Source organism: Zonotrichia leucophrys, chromosome 10, assembly GCF_028769735.1.
Source record: "Zonotrichia leucophrys gambelii isolate GWCS_2022_RI chromosome 10, RI_Zleu_2.0, whole genome shotgun sequence".
NCBI classification, from domain to species: domain Eukaryota; kingdom Metazoa; phylum Chordata; class Aves; order Passeriformes; family Passerellidae; genus Zonotrichia; species Zonotrichia leucophrys.
In genome coordinates, this window is record NC_088180.1 from 3,923,643 (window position 1) to 3,943,408 (window position 19,766).

The window sequence follows — 19,766 nt, forward strand, 5'->3', positions numbered from 1 at the left end:
GAAAAGTCAACAGCAAAACCTGCTTGTCTGAAGTGGGATTAGGCAATTGCCCTTGCAGGAATCTCAGCCTCATTCCCCTGATCCTTTCTTCAGCCAGTTGCCCTGGCAAAGCATCTATCTCTGTCTTCCAACCTGAGAGGCTGTCTCTTCACTAATTAAATGAGGAATATTACCTCTTTATAATTGTCAGTTGATTTCAAATTAAAAAGGGACCTGTTGGACCAAGAAGAACCTTATCCTCCCTCTGGGGACTGCCTTGCTTTTTATTTAAGTTTTTTTTTCAGGCTGATAATTCCATCTGAAAGTCTCCTGTGATACTGTGGTAACCCTTGGATGCTATTCAAGTGCATCCTGGCCCCTGGCGTGTGCTCATTGCCTCCTAATTGCTCTAAATAAGTTGGGAATGATGAAATTAAAGTGCCATTGATATGAGGCAACCCTGGCATGCTGCAGTTACAGGCATGTGAGGGATGTGGACAGATGGGGAGATGTTAGGATAATAGGTATTAAATGCAGATTTTACCCTGTTTGGGATCCCCATCTAGGCACAGTTCAACCTCTTGGTGCAGCAGGTTTGGCAGCTCCTGTGCTGGAGCCCCAGCTGAGCATTTGGCATGGCTGGGGATGTGCAGGACATAAACCTGTGTGACCTCCCTGAGTTTCTGAAGGGCTCCTGGGTAGTGGAATCTCCAGGAACAAGGACATGCAAGATAACCCTAAGTCCACACAATGTCCCCAGTCTGTAAATCCCAGGCTGCTCATCCTTTGGGTGATGTGGGATACTGGATCTGCTCTGATTCATTGAACAGGGCTTGTTCTCTTCATTCCCTTCATCTGTAATTTTGGAGTTGGGATCAGGTTTCAAACCTGAACCAGCTGAGTTTGGGGTTCTGGTGTTGAAGCAGAATGGGCAGCCCCCTGCCCTGGCATGCAGGAAAGCTGGGCTGACACCCCAGTGAGCCTGGGATCAGCATTCCCTGCTCTGACCCTGCCCTGGAGTGGGGACAGCATAGCAGGGGATGTGTGCCCTGGGAGGAGCTGCTGGCTGTCATTCAGTGGCTGCTTTTGTGCTCTGCTCACCTGGAAATGTTGCTGCTTTTAGTGTCCTTGGCTCTGAGAGAAAACAGGCTATTTTTGGCATGTGTAGTCAAAGGGGGAGAAGAGCACCTTGCTGGCTGGTGGTGCTGCAGTGTCCCATTGCAGCAGAGGGGCCTGGGTGAGACCTGGCTCCAGATCTTCAGCAAAGGCAGTTTGGTGACAATCTGTTCCCAGCCAGAATAGACTCAACACATCACCCACAGGGTGAAAGTCATCCCAGTCCAGCAATTCCACACTCATCCCCATGACTCAGTGTCCCATCCCTGATCCTGCAGCCCATTTTTGGGGCATACAAGGGGGGCTGGTCCCAGAGCTGCAGGTGAGGAGGAGCCTCATCAGTCTGCAGGCACTTTCATAGCCTTACAGGTGTGCTTGGTTTGGTGATTGTGCAGTTAATAGTTTTCTGAAGATAGATGGCAGGTACAGCACAGCAGTTTGCATTCCAAAAAAATGCCAATCATTCTAATCACTTGCCTAAGATTTGGGTCAGGTCCAGGCACCTGGCTTTGGATAATAACTCTCCCAAGTCTTCTTGAGCTAGTCTTGTGTAGCATTGGCATTCTTAGGACAGTTGAAATGGATGGGAGGTGCTCTGACATGGCAGCCAGCTGGCCTCCAGGATGGATGGCTGATTGCAAAGTGATGGAAAGTTACATTTGCTCAGTCTGAGCCAATTCTATTCCTGTCACTGGCCTTGGCTGTGACTTTGGCTTCCCCGTGGCTCATTGGATGCTCACCCTGCAACGTGCTCACCTGGAGGCTTTGGGTTGAGATGGCAGGATCCCTTGCTCTGGGCAGCCCTCCAGGCTCAGGGCTCATCTATCAGAGGAGGTCAAGACCTCTGAATTCTACCTGTTGCACATTTAAAGGCCAGAGGAGCAGATTTATGGCTGTGGTCTGACCTGCTCTGGAACAGAAGCCAGAACTTGTTCCTGGCTGATTGCTTTGTCAAGTGTAGCAGCTCTGGGCACGTGGTTCCCGAAGACAGGGGAGCTGCAGGGTCTTGGCTCTGCTGGCAGGCAGCAGAGGTCTCCAGGAGGCTCCCATCTGTTCCTAGCTGGGCTCTTTGGGGTAATCCCTTTGAGTAAGGGATGCTCCCAGAGTGCCTGGGCGGGGTGGCACAGAGGCTCATGGGCACTGCCTGGGCTGCTCCTGGTGCCTGAAAGTTCAAATCTCCCCAACACACGGCACCTCCAAGCAAACAGGAGTGGTTATAGTGGCTGTAAATCCCTACAGGCAGGAAACCCCAGTGTTTGGAGGGATTTAGGTGTAAATATTCAGTCAGTTAACTTTCTCAAAAGGAGCTGCAGGGTTGTCAGCATGATGCCACTTGTGCTTTCTGGATGGCCAGTCTCCCTGGGGCCCAGCACCCTGAAGTGCTGTGCTTGTGTTCGGGGGTGTGATCCCACCCTTTGCTGCTGCTCCCTCTGCTCCCAATTGCAGCCCCAATGCAGCAGGTGGAATCCTCAGCAGAAGCCAAGGTATGTGCTGTGACCTTGAGATCCATTCCCAGTGAATCCTTTTCTCCTCATCTTTTTGCATGTCTGTCAGATCATCTCTGCTCTTCCTTGCTTCCCCTGGCCCCTTCCAGGAGGTGCTGCCTTGGGCAGGAACAGGTCTGTGCCAGCTCCCACCAAGAGCCATCCCCTTGCCTGCATGGCTGAGCACAGTACAGGATGTCCCTGGACCTGCAAGGAAAAGCTCCTGGTGACTTCCATCAGGAAACAAGCTGGGTACTTCCACAGGGCCATGGAAGAGGAGGAGCACAAGGCAGGGCTGGCTTATCTCTGCCAGCACACTGGGTTTTGGCCTGGGCTGAAATTGAAAGGAGGAGGAAGGAGCAGTGCTGAGTGGAAAGCCCTGGTGAGCTGGGCTTGGCATGGGTGTGGGAGGAGGGAAGGAGCAGAGCTGACTGCTCCCAGGAGGAGCCACAGGAGCTGTAACCATGTGTCACCCCCTTTTTGGTAGCCCCAGCCTGCTTGGCCATCAAGTGCAGTTAAAAAGGCTGAGCAGGCACCAGGACTTGTTTTGCCACCAGAAAATGCTTGATGCTGTAAGCAGCTCTGCCTTGTTGGTCTGTGCCATGCACACTCTGGGCAGGGATTGGTCTGGGAGTTTATTTGGGGAGCAGATCCCTTGGAGTGCTGCCCTGGTGGTGATGGTGCATTTGTTGCATGAGAACTCTGCTAGCTGGGCCAAGCTTCAGTGTTTTGTGGGCTCTGCATCCCCTCCAAACAGGGCAGTCTCACCCCCCTGGCTGGCACTGGGCACAGCAGGCTGCTCCTGTTCCCTGCTTGCCCCAGGTGCCCAGAGATGTGCTGGCATTGCTGGCCAGGGCACTGAGGGGATAGAAGGACTCAATTCCCATCTCAGTTCCTCGTGGCTGGGATTTTTGTCAAAGAGCCTTTCACCCAGAGGTGAAGTCACTCACCATGGCCACCTTCAGCAGCTGCTTCTGCATTGTGGGTTGTAAATGTCCCCTTAATTTAGTGCCTGCAGTGCACTAAAGCAGCAACCTTAGCACAGCCTCTGCATAATAACCAGAGAGGCTCTAGATCCTGAGCTCTGACACACAGAGCTCTCCTTGACTGCTGTAGTCCCAGGGGCTGCTGTCTCCTTTACCCTGGGTGCCTCAGCCTCCCCACCACATGCTTTTGAAAGATAACTCCCTGTAAAATAGAGATTTAGTCTAGTCCAGCTGGACAGTTCAGGCAGTAATGCACTCACATCCCAAATGTTTCAATTCTTTTGGCTAAACTTCCCAGTGAAAGGTGTTTTTTTTCTCCTTCATGAAAGAGGATAACAGCTCTGACCTTGAGGAGAGAAATGAGGGTCCAGAGTTCTCTTTCTTTTTATTTTTGTTGCTATTTTTCTTGCAAAATATTCCAGTTGAGAGGGATTTTTTGCTTAACCAATTTATACCCAGTGGATAGATTTATTCTGTTCAGCTACCAACCACAAGAAAGCCTTGTTATTCCCTGTGGCATGTGGGGTTTTTTTTCCCCTCAATACTCATAAATACTCTTTGCTAAATATGAATTTTTACTACTTGAAGCAGGGGGGACCAGGTACTCCTGCCCTGTTCTGATGCTGGAGGAATCAGCCTGTGCTGCCCTGACCCTGGGTAACCTGAGTGCTGCTTGGGATTGCTTGTTAAACATCCTTCTGTCTCCCCATGCCTGATCCAATTCTGCTCCCTTGTTATTTCCATCTCTCAGGGATAAAGGATCTGCACAAAATTACTTTTGTGAACATCCTGGAACCAAGAGGTGATTTTGGAGGCAACGCTTCCGAGTCCCACCTGGCTGCTACTTCCCATGCCTCTGCTCCCAGCCAACACCCTGCTGGCCTGGCTTTTAGCAGGAACTGGGCAGAAAAATGGTTTAGCATCATTGTTTCAAGGGAGAAGAGGAAAACGTGGAGGTTTGGTTTGAAATTGAGTGAACGGGACGGAAATGCAAGGACTTGACAGCAGAGTTGGTTTAGATTGGGGTAGAAAAGAAATGAGGGGACTTAAAATTAAAAGTGGGCTCAGAGGGAGGGAAAAAAGGCAATGTTTCCTTTCAAACACACAAAACCTGGCTGCTTTGATGCTGATGGTGTACCTGATACTCTTTGTGAAACCATTCCATATGACAAAGCAAATTTTCCAGGCCAGAATTGTTGCTGATGGGTTTGGCTGTGGTAGCTCCTCGAACCCTGGTGCCTGCCTCAGTTTCCCTTCATAGAATCAGAGTGTTTTGGGTTGGAAGGGACCTTCAAGGAAAACCCCTGTCATGGGCAAGGACACCTTGCACTAGACCAGGGCACTCCAAGCCCTGTGCAGGCTGGCCTTGGGCACTTCAGGGATGGAGCAGCCACAGCTGCTCTGGGCAGCCTGTGCCAGGGCCTCCCCACCCTCACAGGGAAGGATTCCTCCCTAATATCTAATCTCTTTCCCCTTGTCTGTAGTTTTTCCATGAGGTTTGGGGCACTTCAGCTGCCTCATCTCTCCCTTCACCAGGGTGGGCTGGTGCATGGGACCCACATGGTGCTGGCAGCACCTCCCTTGCTCCCTAAACTAAAGAGATTTAGTTGAGATCTCCAAACTCATTGCAGTGGTGAGCCTGAGGCAGCATCCTTCCCCTGAGAGGCAGCTCTGTCTCTCTGTTTTTAGTTTCTTTGGAGCTCAGATTCTCAGCCTCCTTACCTCTCCACTAGTGCAATGTTTTAGGAACAGATGGGCTTAATTTCCGATTGCCACCCCCTGAACTTGGGAGGAGGCTTGGTTTTGGAGCCAGTCTGCCTCTTGTTCCATGTGAGTCCATCCAGCAGGCTCCTGCCTGCCCTGCCCCTGTGGCCATGGAGCCAAGGACCTGGCAAATTGCCCTCTCTGGGATGAGAGAGGCTCTCGGAAGATTTTCCCTCTCAGTGGATAAATCCGTCTCCATGTTACCTTAGCAGTGGCAGTGGCTGAGCATCTTCTTATGGGTTGATACTGCTGAGATGCTTAGTCTAAGCTCCATCTAATCCTCTTTCAGGGAGCTATCAGGCTGGTGATCTCCTACAAACAGGTTTTCCAACACCAGCCTTGGCATTTTGTGGTTTGTGATCGTGCTGGAAGGGTGAGGGTCCTGCTGCACCTCTGCTGCTGCTCCTGAGGTGCAGCAGGGGAAAAGGAAACGAACCTACAAGTTTCTAACCTGAGCTCTGGTGGAGTTGGGATTTAGGTGTCTACTCCTGCTTTTATACGGTTTTGTGGCGTGTGATCTCCTTATCCAGCTTCTTGTGGAGCATAAATCAGGTTTTTATAACTGATTTTGTGTTGGATTAAAGCTTTGGGGCATTTTTTTTGAGAGCACCCCTATGAATCTGGCCTGTTGTGCTCCTGCCAGTGTACCCTGGGAATCTTGTCACTCTTTGGGACTCAATAGCAGATTTAAGGTGTTTCCAATGCCCTTCTGTGTGTCAAGGCCCAAAATTCAAGGCAGAATTTAGAGGTGCTGCAATGTGCTTGAAAACTCTTGGACTGTTGAACTTGGCAATCAAAGCCTGATTCCTGAGTGGGAGCCTTGTGTGTGGTTGCCCTCCATTGTCACACTGTCACTCAGACATCTGCATGGGGACAGAGTCACCTGGCAGCAGTGCTGGCACAAGGCACTTGTGGGGACCCAGGGCATGGAGAGAGGCTGTGGGATCTGCTGTTGGTAAGATCTGATCAGCACCAACCTGCTTGTTAGACCTCATCCCTGGGATGTGCTTTGGAGCAGTTGAGGGATGGACATTGTCCCTCCTGGAGCAAGATGGGCGAAGGCCCTTGTGCCATGGGCTGAGCTCCCTGAGGGAGCACTGGCTGGGGGTGGGAGTGAGCAGTCCCTGGTGGAGAGGGCAGATCCCTGGGCACTGCTGCTGATGCCCTGAGGAGCTGGAGCAGAGGCTGGATGGAGTTAAGGGGAATAAAGTGGAGATTTACTGAAGTGCCCTCAAAGGGCACACCCTGGCAGTGCCCCAATGGCTCCAAGATAGAAGCAAAACAGAGCTTGGTCATGAGATCTCACATTTTTATAAGTTTCAATCCATTTGCATCTAGGAGTTAACTGTCCAATTACCAGCTTCAAATGATGAAGTTTCATCCTTCTTGCTTGCTTGCCTGCTCTCCTCTTCTCACATTGTTCATGCTTTGGGCCTGAAGTTTGAAGAGTCTCCAGTCCTGGAGTCTCCAGCTGGAACAGGATTGTTTTGTCTCCACCACCCTTTGAAAAGCTCCCAGTAACACTTAAAATAAAGCTAAAGCTGCACACCAAAACAGAACAGAGAAAACAGAAGAGAGGTATCACTGACGCTGTCCCTCCCTCCTGTCTTGCAGGGCTGTGTGTCTGGGGCTGAGCCAGGTGCCCCCTGCTCGGTGCTGGGTCCCATGAGCCGGGCAGGACCCCCCTGTCCCTCGTGCCCGGGGCTGCAGCGCCCGGCTGTGCCCCCCCAGAGGAGCTGCAGAGAGCTGCTGCCACGGTGAGTGCTGGCCTCTGGCTTCCCTTTGTGAGTGCTGGCCTCTGGTTTCCCTTCCCAGGACAGCCCCTGCAGAAGGGCTGCTCCAGGGCACTGTTCCTGCTGACTCCATGTGCGTCCCTGGCTGCAGCGGGGTCACAGCGTGGGGCACCTGTGCCAGCCTGCAGAAAACTGCTCAGAGGGAACAGCTTATGCACCAAAAAAATTCAGGTTTCAGTCAACAGACTCAGCTCACGAATTCAGGTTGTATTTAGCAAGTGGCTTTGGCTGGGAAAAAAAAAAAAAGTGAAACACTGAAAAGTTTGATTTTGACATTTTCAAAATGAAACCTTTCAGCCATCTGTTTCAAGATGACATTTCATTTTGATTTTTTTCTAGTTTTTTTTTTTTTCCCCAGGGTGGAGGGGAAGCCACCTACAAACAAAATGAAAGCTTCACTTCAGCCCAAACAAAATGTTTCATTCAGCCTCAAATTATTACTGCAGCTTTAAAATTTGGCAAAGAAATAACAATTACTTTGGTCATCCTGAATGACTTTCTTTTCTCTGTTTAATCACCAGGACAAAAGAGAAGCGTGTGAGGGAGTGGGAGCTGCGGGGCCTGTGGCAGGCAGCGTTGGGGGTTTGTGAGTGGGAGCTTGGGAAGAGCCTGTGGTGGCAGAACATGCTGTACCAATGACTTTGGTGATGGCAGAAGCCTGTGGGAGCCAATTTTAGCTACAGCAGAGAGCTCGTGCTGGAGAGGAGAGTGTGCTGTGCTGAGCCCACCTGGAGCCAGCACCTCCCAGGCTCTGGGGGTGGCCCCAGGGTCCAGAGCTGTGCTGGGTGCCAGAGGTGAGTGGTGGGTCTCACCCAGTGCCATTCCTTCCCTGATAGCTGCTTTCCCATCTGCTCTTTGGGAAAGCCCACCTTGGGGACATAAATGGGAAGCAGAAGGGACCTTCTGGTCTGCCCAGAACATTTTGTGGCTCTCTCTGAACAGGAGAAATCACTCTGGGGATGGAGGAGAGCAGGAAGGGACTGGGGTGGGGGATCAAGCCCCTGTGGGGCTGCATGGACTCCTCTCAGCTCCCTGATGGCAGGGAGGTAATCTGACCCCTATCCTAAATCCCATCATGGCTGGCACCTGGAGAGCACTTCCACCACCCAGCTGGAGAAAACAGCTGTGCTTTTCATTTACCACACCCTCTCCACCCCAGTCTACCCCAAATGTGACCCTTCCCAGCCCCACAGAACTGCTGGGTGTGGAGGAAAGTGCTGGAAGGGGGCTGTGCTTGGTGGGGGCTGCTGGATTCCTTGGGATGGGGCTGTGCTGGTTCATGCCCTGGGTCAGGAAGGAGCAATGGAGGCTGAATCATAGAAGGAGAATAGGAAAACCCCAAAATCATGCCATAAACAAAACGTGTGCAGCAACACGAGGGGCTGCAGGAAGGCTTCTGGGCTGATTTCCTGGGAAGAGTGTGCTGCTGGCACATCCTGGCTGCCCACAGCCTGGCTGTGCAGGACTCCCACTCCTGCAGGAAGGCTCAAACACTGCAGGCAGGTGTCTGGGAGCATGGTGGGACAGCAGGTGTTCAGGATCTGCTCACACGTGCTCCCATGCTTCTGTCAGCACTGGCTCCCTGCTGAAGTGCTGGGGGGGTGCTACCTTTGTTGCTGAGGAAAAAACCTGGCTGTTCAGAGGTGGGTGAGATCAGAAGGGATCATGGTTGCTGCAGGTCTGAAATCAATGTCTGCCCTTGTTTGGAGGGGAGCTGGTTGTGCCCAAACCTCTGTTGGCTGTTTTGCAGGTGGCTGTGACCCCAGGGTGTGGGTGGCAGGACCTTGCCCCTGTGGGTTTATCCCAGAGGGAATCCTTCTACCCTACTTTGGGAGAGTCTTTCCCCAGGCCCTTACTGGAAGCCCCTGAAACTCCACAACTGTGTCCCTCTGGGTTTCCCACCTTCCATTCTCCTTCTCTGTTTTCATTTCTCCCTCTTTCCCCCCCCTCCCTCCATCTTTATCAGTGGCTAATGAAACAGGCAGGGAGAAACCCAATTCGTACAGTAATTAAATTTACTTAGAGGGTATTCAGCTGGAGTAATGAGAAGTTTAATTCAATGATTAGTTTTTTCTTTCATTAATTAAAAATGGAACAACGGTGCAGTTACAGTGGGCTGCATTGATCCTCCTTGTGGAAAGCTGCTGATGGAGGAGGAGGAGGAAGGAAGGAAAGCTTCTCATTTTATCTTCTCTGGATGCTGTCCCCACACACAGATGCCTCTATTGTCCCCTGTTCCCAGCTGATCCCTTGCCCAGGTGTCCCTGAGTGACTTTAGGTGAGGGGTGCTCAGGGTGGTGAGAAGAGCAGTGGCACAGTTCCCCACACGGGTCCTCTCCCCAATCTGTCCCCAGCCTTTCAGTTTAAAATTGGATCTGAAATATTTGCTGTGGGTGGAAGATTGAAAAGCAGGTCCCAGCCCACAAGAAGTTTGGGGTGGGAGAGTTGTTTTCCATCCTTGCTGAACAGATTTTGATCCATTTAAATATGTTAAACTCATAAACATGTTTTTAGTCTTTTAAAATAAGTGATGTGTGAAAGCAAAAAATAAACCAAATATAAGTAATTTCCCATTTTTCCAATGCCTTCTGCAGGATCTTGAGCAGTGTTAGGACCTCAGATGTCCTTTGAAGCATGATTGGGCAGGTTCTGTTCCTCTAAAGTAGAGGCATTTGTGCTCCACGTTTTGACACAGATGGACTTTTTTTGGTAGCAGTGGGGATTTTTGTAAGATCTGCTTATGTATGAGATCCTGAGGAGGAGTAGACAGAAATAACCCCCAAAAAACCAAGGCACCATTAACTGGTGTCACACATCCTGTCTGTGCAGGAGCTGTGCACAGAAGGGGCTGGGCAGGTGAGCAAGCTCTGCCTCCTCCTCCTCACCTGTGCCCTCCCTGCCCACCTGTCTGCCAGGTCCTCTGCTGCTCTGGGGGCTGAGATGGTGAGAATTCACCAAGGGTTTGGGCAGCAGCACCTGGGTTTGAAGCCAGTGAGAGCCAAGAGCACTCAGCACCTCTGGAAATGGATGCTTTAGCTTTTCCTGGGTTATCTTGGGGGGGTGATAACTGCTCCAGGAAAGCTGGTGGGCAAGGGAGAGGCTCCTGGCCAGCCCAGCACTGTGTCCCTGTGCTGGGAGGACAGACAGACAGACTCCGTGTGGGACTGGAGCCCCTCCAGCAGTGCTCACACCTCCTGGAGGCTCCTCTACGCCCTGTGTCTGTGAGTGGCTCAGGACTCAGAGAAATGGCTTTTTATGGCAAGAAAGGAGGAATGCATCCCCTTGCTTTGACCTCATCTCCTGAAGCAGCAAAAAGTCTGCTGGGAGAGGGTGAATGTGGGGCACTTCTTCCCCCACCTGCAGGAGGGCTGCAGCTGAGCTCTCCTACCTCCAGCACGTCTCAGCTGTGGTGGCAGTGGGAGGGAGCCCCAGCTGGGTAAACTGGGGTGCCCCAGTGCTGCCAGCCTGTGCCAGCTCAGCTGCACCGAGCTCCTGGCATCTCTCAGGGCCCAGCCTGCTGTCCCCAGGACTTGTGGCAGTGTTCTGGCTGTAACACAGCACCTCCAAATGCCAGCACATCTGTGGTAGAGGCCCCCTGGATCTATGGGGTGCAGTGTCCCCAGTTTGAGCCTCATTGCTGGGGTCCTGAGCTGTGAGAGCCTTTTGCAGCCCAGCCCTTTGGTGATGTTTTGCAGTTCCTGGGCTCTGTGAAGGATTTGGCTGGGATGCAGCCAGGGGCTGAGCTGCCTGGGGAGGCTTTTGGAAGGAAGCATCAGCTTGTGCTGACCAGTGAGTGACATCTAGACTCGTAATCAGCTGCAGCAATGCCTTACAACAGTGTTTTTCCAAGGGGTTTTGCATGCATGTGCTTCTTCAGAGATCACTGCAAATGATTCCCAAGTGCTCTGGCCCAAATCTGTCCTGGTAGCTGTCAGCAGATCAATGCTCTACTAAGTACAGACCTGCTCTATTTCCGTGGGAAAATGGCTCTCTTAAGCAGTTCATTTTGGGCCTTCCAGCAGCAGGGCCACTAAATTTTGGTAGTTGTGTTTTTCTGTCTGTTAAAGCCTGATTTATCACTTTTAAATATCAGCTTGGATGAAGATTGAGCTTCCCTGAGCTTGGTTTTGAGAGGGAAAAGCATTCACAGCTTTTTAATTTCTCTCCTGCTCGCCTCTCAAATGCCAGGTTTAAAGCCCTAATTTTGGTTTCCTTTTTGCTCACAGTGCATGAGTGGAAAGCAGAGGAGAGGCCAAAGCCCAGTGCACACCTGGCATCTGATCCCCCAGCATCCTGCCTTCATCTGACCCAGGTAGGCACATGTGATGCTCACGTGCATTTGTGGTGCTGAGTCCAGGGCTGGACTGGTTTCCATTGCCAAAACTGTGGTAAAAATGCTTTTTCCTTCCCTTTAATCTGGGGTGGCTTCCCATGCCTCCTGGTGGGGTGAGGCAGATGAGTGCCTGTCTCCCATCCCTGCTGGTGGGGATGGCTTCCAGCTGGGACCTGGGGCAGGTGGGAGGTGTTCAATCCATCGTGCCTGCTCAGGGGAGTGTTTTACCAGGGGGGGAGGCCTCTAAAACGAGTATTTGGATGGTGGTGCTTTTGAGAAAGGGCTTTGTAAAGGGATTGTGTGGGTTTGCTCCAGCTCGTGTTTCATCAGGGAGGGACAAACGCTGCCCACGTGGAGTGATTCAGGTGGACAGCTCGGGAATGCCAGGCAGGAGCAGTTTTATCCTCCAGGAGAGGGCGGGCGAGAGGGTCCTCCAAAAGCAGCAGCGCCTCTGTTCTCCTTGCGCGGCTCCCCCGGCTCAGCTCCTCCCCGCGCTCTTGCCGGGACAGTTAAAAGAGACAGGAGCAGCTTTGGGCTTGTTCTGCACATCCCCATCCTCAGCCGGCTCTGGGAGCTGTCAGCCTGATGCAGGAGATGCGTGAGACAGCAAACATCAGAGCTGACTGGGCTGAGGCAATTTCCCAGCATGTCAGTCCTCGAGAGAGAATAAAAAGGATCTCTCGGTGAAGAGCAGAGTTTGGTTTCCTAATGAAAAAAAAAAAAAAAAAAAAGAAATTAGGATGATTCAAGCGTCTTTCATCTGCCACAGCTGGGGGAGGGTTTGTTGAAGCTGGATGTTGTCCAAGGTAGTAGGAGATGGAGTGTGCTGGGATCTCTGACAGGAGTAGGGGCACTCCTACCTGGGCAGAGCACAGGGGCTCACTGGGGGCTCCCAGGGGTGCTGCTCCATGCCTGGCTCAGGAAAAGAGAATCAGAACCGTGAGGCAGAACTCTTTCACACTCAGATATGTCATTTCTCTCTTATGTTGCTCTTTGCTCAAAGCAAAGAGCAGGCTGCATAGGCTCAACCTGGTGCATGCAAAAAAGGGACCTGTCCTTACCTTGCCTCACATTCCTGTGTGAGAGGAGCCTGTGGAAGGCATTTCCAGCTTTGCAGGAGGTGTTTGTAGCTTCTTGTTGCTGTTTTCCATTTTATGGTAATCAGGAATGAGCCCAGACGTCCCTCCCTGCTCCCACAGGTGCTCTGAGTGCATTGGACCCTGGGAGAAGCTGTGTGTGAAAGATGCTCCAAGGAGGAGCTCCCACTGTGTCAGGGCTGGCAGAGCAGCTACAGGGACCATGGAAATAGCAGTTTTCTGTGAAAATACCTTTTCAACAGCAGGCTCTGAAGTGCATTTATTTTTAGTGATTGTCTCTTAAAACAAAATTCTGCTGGGAAATGATCCTGCTGGTTAAAGTCCTCCTGAAAATATAAGCACCAAGAACCATCTGCTCTGTGTTTGGATTTGGGTGTTTTTCTTTCAGAGTGCTCTTTGCAAAAACTGAAGGTTTTTCCTAAGAACAGTATATAGAAAAGGAGGTGGTTTTGGTTTTCCTTCTGCTTTTTCCTTTGAGAAAAGGAGAAAAGTTATTTCCTAGGGAATTTGGGATAATGAGGGAGATGGGTCAGTTTCTCAGGCTGCTCTGTCCACCAAGATGTGCAAGAAGAGAGCAGCCGGGCACAGCTGGGGTCCCAAACACCCCACAGAGCCTTGCCCTGCCCAGAAGCTTGGAGGGAAGCAGGATGTGATGCTGGGAGCAGGGATCTCAGCCTGAGCATCCAGCGGGCACAGGAGCTCTCTCCTGAAGGAGCCTGCAAACCTTGGGCTGGGTGATGTGGTCAGAGGCTTTATTTAGTTCTGAGCCTGAGTGGGTTTTTAATGCATGAATTTTTAGTGTTCAAACTGAGTAGATCTTTGAACTGCTGTGGTTTCTGAGGGATGTTTCTCTTCCTCTCTGACTGCATGTGTCATAAATGCTCCCAAAAATCCCCCATGTCCTCTCTGGTGTTTCTAGCTCTGGTGATGTGGCCATGGACTTGTAGCAGGGTTTCCACCAAGCCCCTGTGGAATGTTTTGGATTCTATTGAAAGCAAGTTTTTTGTTCCAAGGTTACATCAAAAGCCCCATGAGCTGGGGGGACATATAGGGGTGGCAGCAATGTTGTCCCCAGGGACAGTGGGGACACCAGGACCACTGTTGTCTTCAGCTGCCCCAAATGCTGTGGTTAAACAGTGGGACTGGGAGAGCTGAGAGAGCGAGCTGGGCTGGAGGAAGGAGTGTCACACAGGGAGAGCTGTCTGTGGAATCTTCTGGAAGGTTGGTTTCTTCTCCCCAGTAGGGTGAAGGCAAACCCTGCATTTCTGTTCTGTGCCTTACCTGGTTCCCACCTGGCTCTCTGGATTAAAACAGATTTCTTCTCAAACATCTCCTTCTGACAGCTGACAAAGCTATTAAGATATTTTTTGGTTGTTAAAAATAATTCTTAATTAAATTAATTAAAAATAATTCTTAATTTTCCAAAAATCCACCAAGCCAGGCAGAGAGCCCTGCCCAAGGGTGGCACTTGGAGTTCATTTGCTGGATGTCACCATCAGGAAATTTGCTGTCACCATTTGCTGGATGTCCAGCAGCTCTGCAGAGCCCACTGGTAGGATCTTACACAGTGTCTGATGCTCAGGGTTTGGTGGGGACCATCAGGGACTCTTTGTGGCAACAATCTGGACGCTGTGTTTGTGACTCTGGGAGGTTTTCTAGCAGTTGACGCAGCTCTCCCTTGTCTTGGGCTGGGAGATGATATCGTGTGCACACACAGCTTTGGGATGTCACATCAATGTTAACCACAGGGAAGAAGTGAGAGTGGAGGTGGGTGTGCATGGCAGTTTGTTTCTTTGGGTTTATGCCTTGATACTTTCTGCTTAATTGCACCCTGACATGCTCCAAGGGGCAAGGAGGGGTTTTAAAGCAGCTTTAAAAAAAAATAAAATTACCTTCCATGAAATATTTAGGATAGCCTGACTGCTTTTTAAAGACTGTTCTAATTACTCCTGCAAGGCTTCCACTTCTCCTGCTCTCACTGCACATGGAGAGAGGCAGCAGGAATGTTTGTCCTGGTTAGCACTGAGGGGCTGGCATGGTTTGTATTCACTGCAGGGAGGTGATCACTGCATTGACCTTGGAGATGGTGAGCTGGGAGTCAGAGGGCTGCTTTGTTCCTGTGGATGTTTGCTGGTGATGGACTCAGGGCTTGGAAGGGAGTGGAGGCAGTTTAGTGACACATTAGGGTGTACTAGGAACAAGAATAATGTCCCTGCACCCCATGGCTCCCTCCTGGCTGTGTCCTGCCCCCCAAGGCTGTGGGGAGCACGTGGCTTGCCTGTGGAGACAGGCTGCTCTAGGAAGTGCTCTCCCAGTGCTGTGAGGTGTGATCCAAAATTAGTATCCCATTCACTTGCTCTTAGCTCTGTTAGCTCTGCAAGGCTAATAGGGCTTAAAAAAAAAAAAAAGTCTCTTGTCACCAAAATCAGCAGCTCTGAGTCAGAACATGCAGAGGGAGCAGACTTGCTGATTAAGGCAATGTTGATGTTGTGAGTGCTCACCCGGCCACAGCAGGGCCCTGGGACTTGCCTGAGAATCTCTCTCAGAGCCTGGGAGGGGTCCTTGGTTCCCATCTTGGTGCCTAAACCACCAAGTGAGGAGGATGAAGGCGTGAGCATCAAAGCCAGCCAAGCCATGGAGCGTTCCCAGTGCCGTGCCATGTTCCACAATTAATCACTGCCACCCACGCTCCACCTTCTCCCTTCCTTGAATCCTCCCTTGCCTGGCTCTGGAGCAGGGAATGGAAGCAGCTCCAGTTTTATGAATCAATCAAAGACAATGGCTGCGTTTGAGGGCTGCTGATTTAGAGAGCCCTTTGCAAGCATGTGTGCAGTGTGATTTCTTATCAGAGCACAGCTCTGGAGGAGCTTGCCAAGAGGAGCTGTTCCAGCTCCAGGCCACATCCTGGGGAGACGGCCTGAGTGGTCCTTTCATCTACAAATAAAACAAACAGGAACAAAGGAGGCAATAATATTGACTTTCATCATTGATATTTCCATTTATCTCATACAGTTACTAATAATTAGTATTTCTCTAGCTGGATGGGTATAGCTCATAATCTCACTGTTTCAGGGGAGCCTGTTAATGTCACTGCCAAACCCAGGCTTGCATAAAGCACTGGGCAAGTGCCAGTGCACTGCACTGGGGTGGAGGGATGGGAATGGAGCAGGGCTGGACCTGCAGGGGGGAAGGTGAGAGGCTGTGGAGCAGGGAACAGTGGGGCAGCAGCTCTGGGAAGGGACACAATGGGCAGGGCTTGAGTCAGCACTGCTGTGCCTGTCGTGGGCTGAGAGAGCTGTGGGAGCTGGGCCTCATGGGGCCACCATCATCCAGCCCGCTGCATCCTCTGGCACAGCTGGAACACAGCTGGGCTGTGCTGGGAGGGAAGGGCCAGACTGGCACTTGGAGCCTGTGGTGCTGGGGTGGAGGATGTGCTGAGCTCCAACCCCAGAGCCCTCCCCAGGGTGGGATGTGCCCCCAGACTGTATCAGCAACCCCCTCCATGTCTCCAGCACCCTGGGATATGTGGGGAACCAGGGCAGATTCCTGCTGGATCTGTCCCACCTGCCCCAGGGCACCTGTGTGGTTCATGCACACGCTCCCCACAGCACCTGCAGCCTTGTTTGTTTCCTGGTGCTTCATTAGTTATTCCCTGTTCTCCTTTAAACCCAGTTGTGGTGCAGTCTGTGGGTGCCTTGTGCCTGTGTGTGCACAGAGCTGGCCTGGATCTCCTCTGGGATTCCAGAGGAGGTGGGACACTGAGGTTTCCATGCTGCTGCTGCTGCTCTCCCGTGTTACTGTGGAAGCTTTGACACACAACTGCTCTGCCAATCATCCTGGGTCAGTCTGGAGGCCCATTTCTTGCATCTGTGTATTTAATTGTCCTGTTGAGTGTGCATCCTGACCCCTCCTGTGAGGGATGGCATCCAGCATTCCCAATTCCACAGGAGCTGCTGTCAGGGCAGCCGCAGGGACCTGCAGGCAGCGAATGCAAATGCAGGGCGGTGCTTTTATTAGGATTTAAATGAGTTTAAGACTGTTCAGAATTACAATGTGATTTGAGCCAGGAGGGGCTTATAAAACTGCTATGAGTTCATATATTACACAGTAAACATGCCCAAGCCCATGGCTCCTGCTCAGCACTGTTCTCACTGAGGTGGGGAGGGCAGTGGGCAGCTCAGCCCTGTTGCCCCAGGGTATTCCCATGGGGAAGGGATCTGTGGGATGGGAGATGAGCTGCAGTCATGGAGCTGCTGTGCAGGGAAGCTGGTCCCTGTTCATAAACCTGAGCCTGTGGTGCAGTACAGGTGTGTACAGTCTTTGGGTGAAAGGTAGGGGTGCAGGAGGGGCTTGTGGGTGTGTTTTGGGTCAGAATTACACTACTTTATCCATTCCTCCCTTTATAGTTCTCCTGTATGAAGTGGCAGGGATGCCTCAGTGCTGGCTGTGCTGGAGGATGCTGTGCAGTGAGTTGTGCCTTCCCTGGGTGACCCTTCCCTGGGCCAGACCCCACTCCAGGTATCTGGGAGAGTGAGCTTTCTCCAGCTGCTCCAGCCTGTGCCAGCCCCAGCTTGCACCTCCCTGGTCACCTGCTGGTTGTACAGGCAGCGCCCATGAAGGCTTTAATGGCCTTTAATATAATCACTGTCAGCTCTGTGCAGAGATGGGTGCAGTGAGAGCTGTACCTGCATGCCCAGGAGTCCTGGGCCTGTGACACCTGGGAGCCACCACAGTGATGGAATTCTCATCTGCTTCCTCAGCCAGAGCAGGAATGAAAGGGAAGCTTGAGCTATTGGCTTGGGATGTTCGTGCTTCGCCTCGTTTCAGTGCTGTGCTTTTGATCTCTGAAGGATACAGCTGAATATTTGAATGAGAAATACGTGGTAGTGTTGAAATCCTAGACAAAATGCCTTTTGTGCCTCCCTGCATGTTTATTTGCGTAAGAAAGTGTTTTGCTGGAGAAACACAGGAAGGAGCTGGAGGGAGGGGAAGGCGGGGGGGCAGTGAGAGCTTTGGGGAGCTCACAGTGCAATTCCAGGACACTTAAGAGCCTCTCATTGTCGGTGGCAGACAGCTCAGGCAATTGGCTGAGACAAATCGCTTTGTTTGATGTCTTTGTTGGTACCTCACTGGTTAAGTTCCTGCGTTATATATTTATTATTATACACAAAGCACACGAGAATTACAGATCTACACACATATGTACATCTCGGGATGCACAGTTATCTCCCGTGAATGACCTTGCAGGCAGCAAATAATGTCCCCAAATAATAACCACCCCTGCGTGGTGCTGCTGAGCAGCGGGGATGTTTGTTCTGTAGGTCCGGGGGGCGAGGGAGCCAGGCCCCTTTTGGGCTCTCACACCAGGGAATAGGGCTGCCGCTGTGTTTGCCACAGGAGGGAGCATTCCCCTCGTTCCCAACAAGAAAGGTTTCACTGGCTTCAGGAGGCACCGAGGGAAGCGCCTTTGAAAGGCAACATGCTGTTAAGGAAAGCTGCTTTCCCCAGAGAGGGAAAATTGCTGCTGGTGCCTGCGGGAGAGGGGAAGGTGGAGGTGACAGGAGCAGCGCTGCAGGGTGTGAGGGCACCCTGGTGACCAGACCCGCTGGGGGCACTGGGATGGCACTGGAGAGGCTCAGCTGCCCTGTTCCATGGAGCCCTGGCTCTGGCCAGCCCCGCAGCGCTGTCCTCGGCGGGGATGGGAGGAGGGGTTGTGTTCAGGGCTACGCTGGCTGGGAGATGTGAGCTGCATCCAGCAGCCCAGATCAAAGGCACCTCAGCCAGCAACATCCACCAGAAAGCCTTTAATGCCCAGCCCTGGAGCAGGGAGATTTGCTCAAGGGACTCATTTCCTTGCCTGAATGTAAAAAACTGTGTCAACTTGACATTCAGGAAATTTTATTTAATACCTTTTTATTCATTTAACAGTTTAGTTAATTGCAATGCTCTTTTTTTGTTATTTTTATATACTTCTTTTTAATTCATTTCAGCTTTGTCCTTCTCTACACTTTGTTCTTTAAAGCCATTTATTGTCTGTGCTGGTTCTCTGGGCGCATGGGGAAGGAGGGGGGTACCCCAACTGCACCCACGTGCCAAAGCCATCAGTAGCTCTGGTGACACAAGCCTGTCTTAGCACATCGGGACAAGATTTCACAGAATTGTTTAGGCTGGAAAATACCTCTGAAGATCGAGTCCAACCACTAACCCACCACTGCCGAGCCCACTGCTGAACCATGTCCCCAGAGACCTGCTTCTGTTTTGCTGAATTGTTTGTTTGGGACAGAAAAGCAGGAAAAGGATAATGTCCTGGGGTTTCATTGTGCTATTTTCTCTATTAATTAATTGCTGCTTTGCTTTTGTAAGAAAACTTTAGTTGGGAAGTTCCTTGACTTTTATTTTAGAGAGCTGGGTAAATCCTTGGAAATGTCCAGATGTAAAGTGAAACGTCATTTTATTTCTCTGTTTTAGATTCACCAGCACTTAGCAGAAAATGTTTTCTTCTGTTAAGCTAATTCTTACTGAATTGTCAAAAATATGAAAAGATAATAATTGCAATAATTACTCTAGTGGTAATGGGCTTTTACAGCCTTGGCTTTTACCACAGCTAATTGTGCTTATCCATTCCTCCTGCCTCCTCCTCCTCCTCTCTCAGACTTTTCCCCAGGCACTGTGGGTCCCTACACAACACCCCATTTGTGACCTCCTTGCATCCAAACCTGCAGCACCCTGTGTGTATTGAACTCACCAAGTGTTGCTGGAGCTGCCTGTGCCTGGTGTTATCCAGGTGGATGAGCTGGAGTTTCAGCTGGCTCTGCTTCCAGGAGGTGCCTCAGGACACACCTTTGTGCTGGGAGCCCCATGGCATCCATGCCTGCAGTCTTTGGCACCAGATCCTTCTTGTGCCCTTCCTGAGCAAGGCCCACTGTGCCTGTGTGCCCGTGGGGTGTCAGCCCAGTGCCCAATGGATGAATCCAGAGCTGGGAGCAGTTTGTCCTCCCTGTGCAGTCCTGGCTCGGCCTGTGTGTGAGCATAGCCAGGAGAGCACAGTGGGCAAAGATGTCAGGAGCTGTTAGAGCGTGTGCAGGGAGCTTATATAAAGGGATCCATTTCCACTGCCCTGCTTGTCTGCTGCAGTCAAAATACAGCGCCACAGCTACGGGGCTGCAGTGTCAGGGCTGACTGCAGCCACTAATGCATGGCTGCTGCATCTCCCT

General features: G+C 51.4%; 1 protein-coding gene across 5 annotated transcripts in view; it reads left to right on the top strand.

The window, feature by feature from the left end:
* LINGO1 (leucine rich repeat and Ig domain containing 1) overlaps window positions 1–19,766 on the top strand; it is a 155,340-nt gene that overhangs the window by 85,950 nt on the left and 49,624 nt on the right. For 3 of the 5 annotated variants that reach the window (XR_010441538.1, XM_064721941.1, XM_064721942.1), the window contains 2 exons: window positions 6,944–7,086; window positions 11,349–11,434. The gene's annotated coding sequence lies outside the window, so the exon portion shown is untranslated. Of the gene's footprint in view, window positions 1–6,943; window positions 7,087–11,348; window positions 11,435–11,785; window positions 12,368–19,766 lie in introns of those variants that run through there. The other 2 variants (XR_010441537.1, XM_064721943.1) reach the window with 2 other exon arrangements.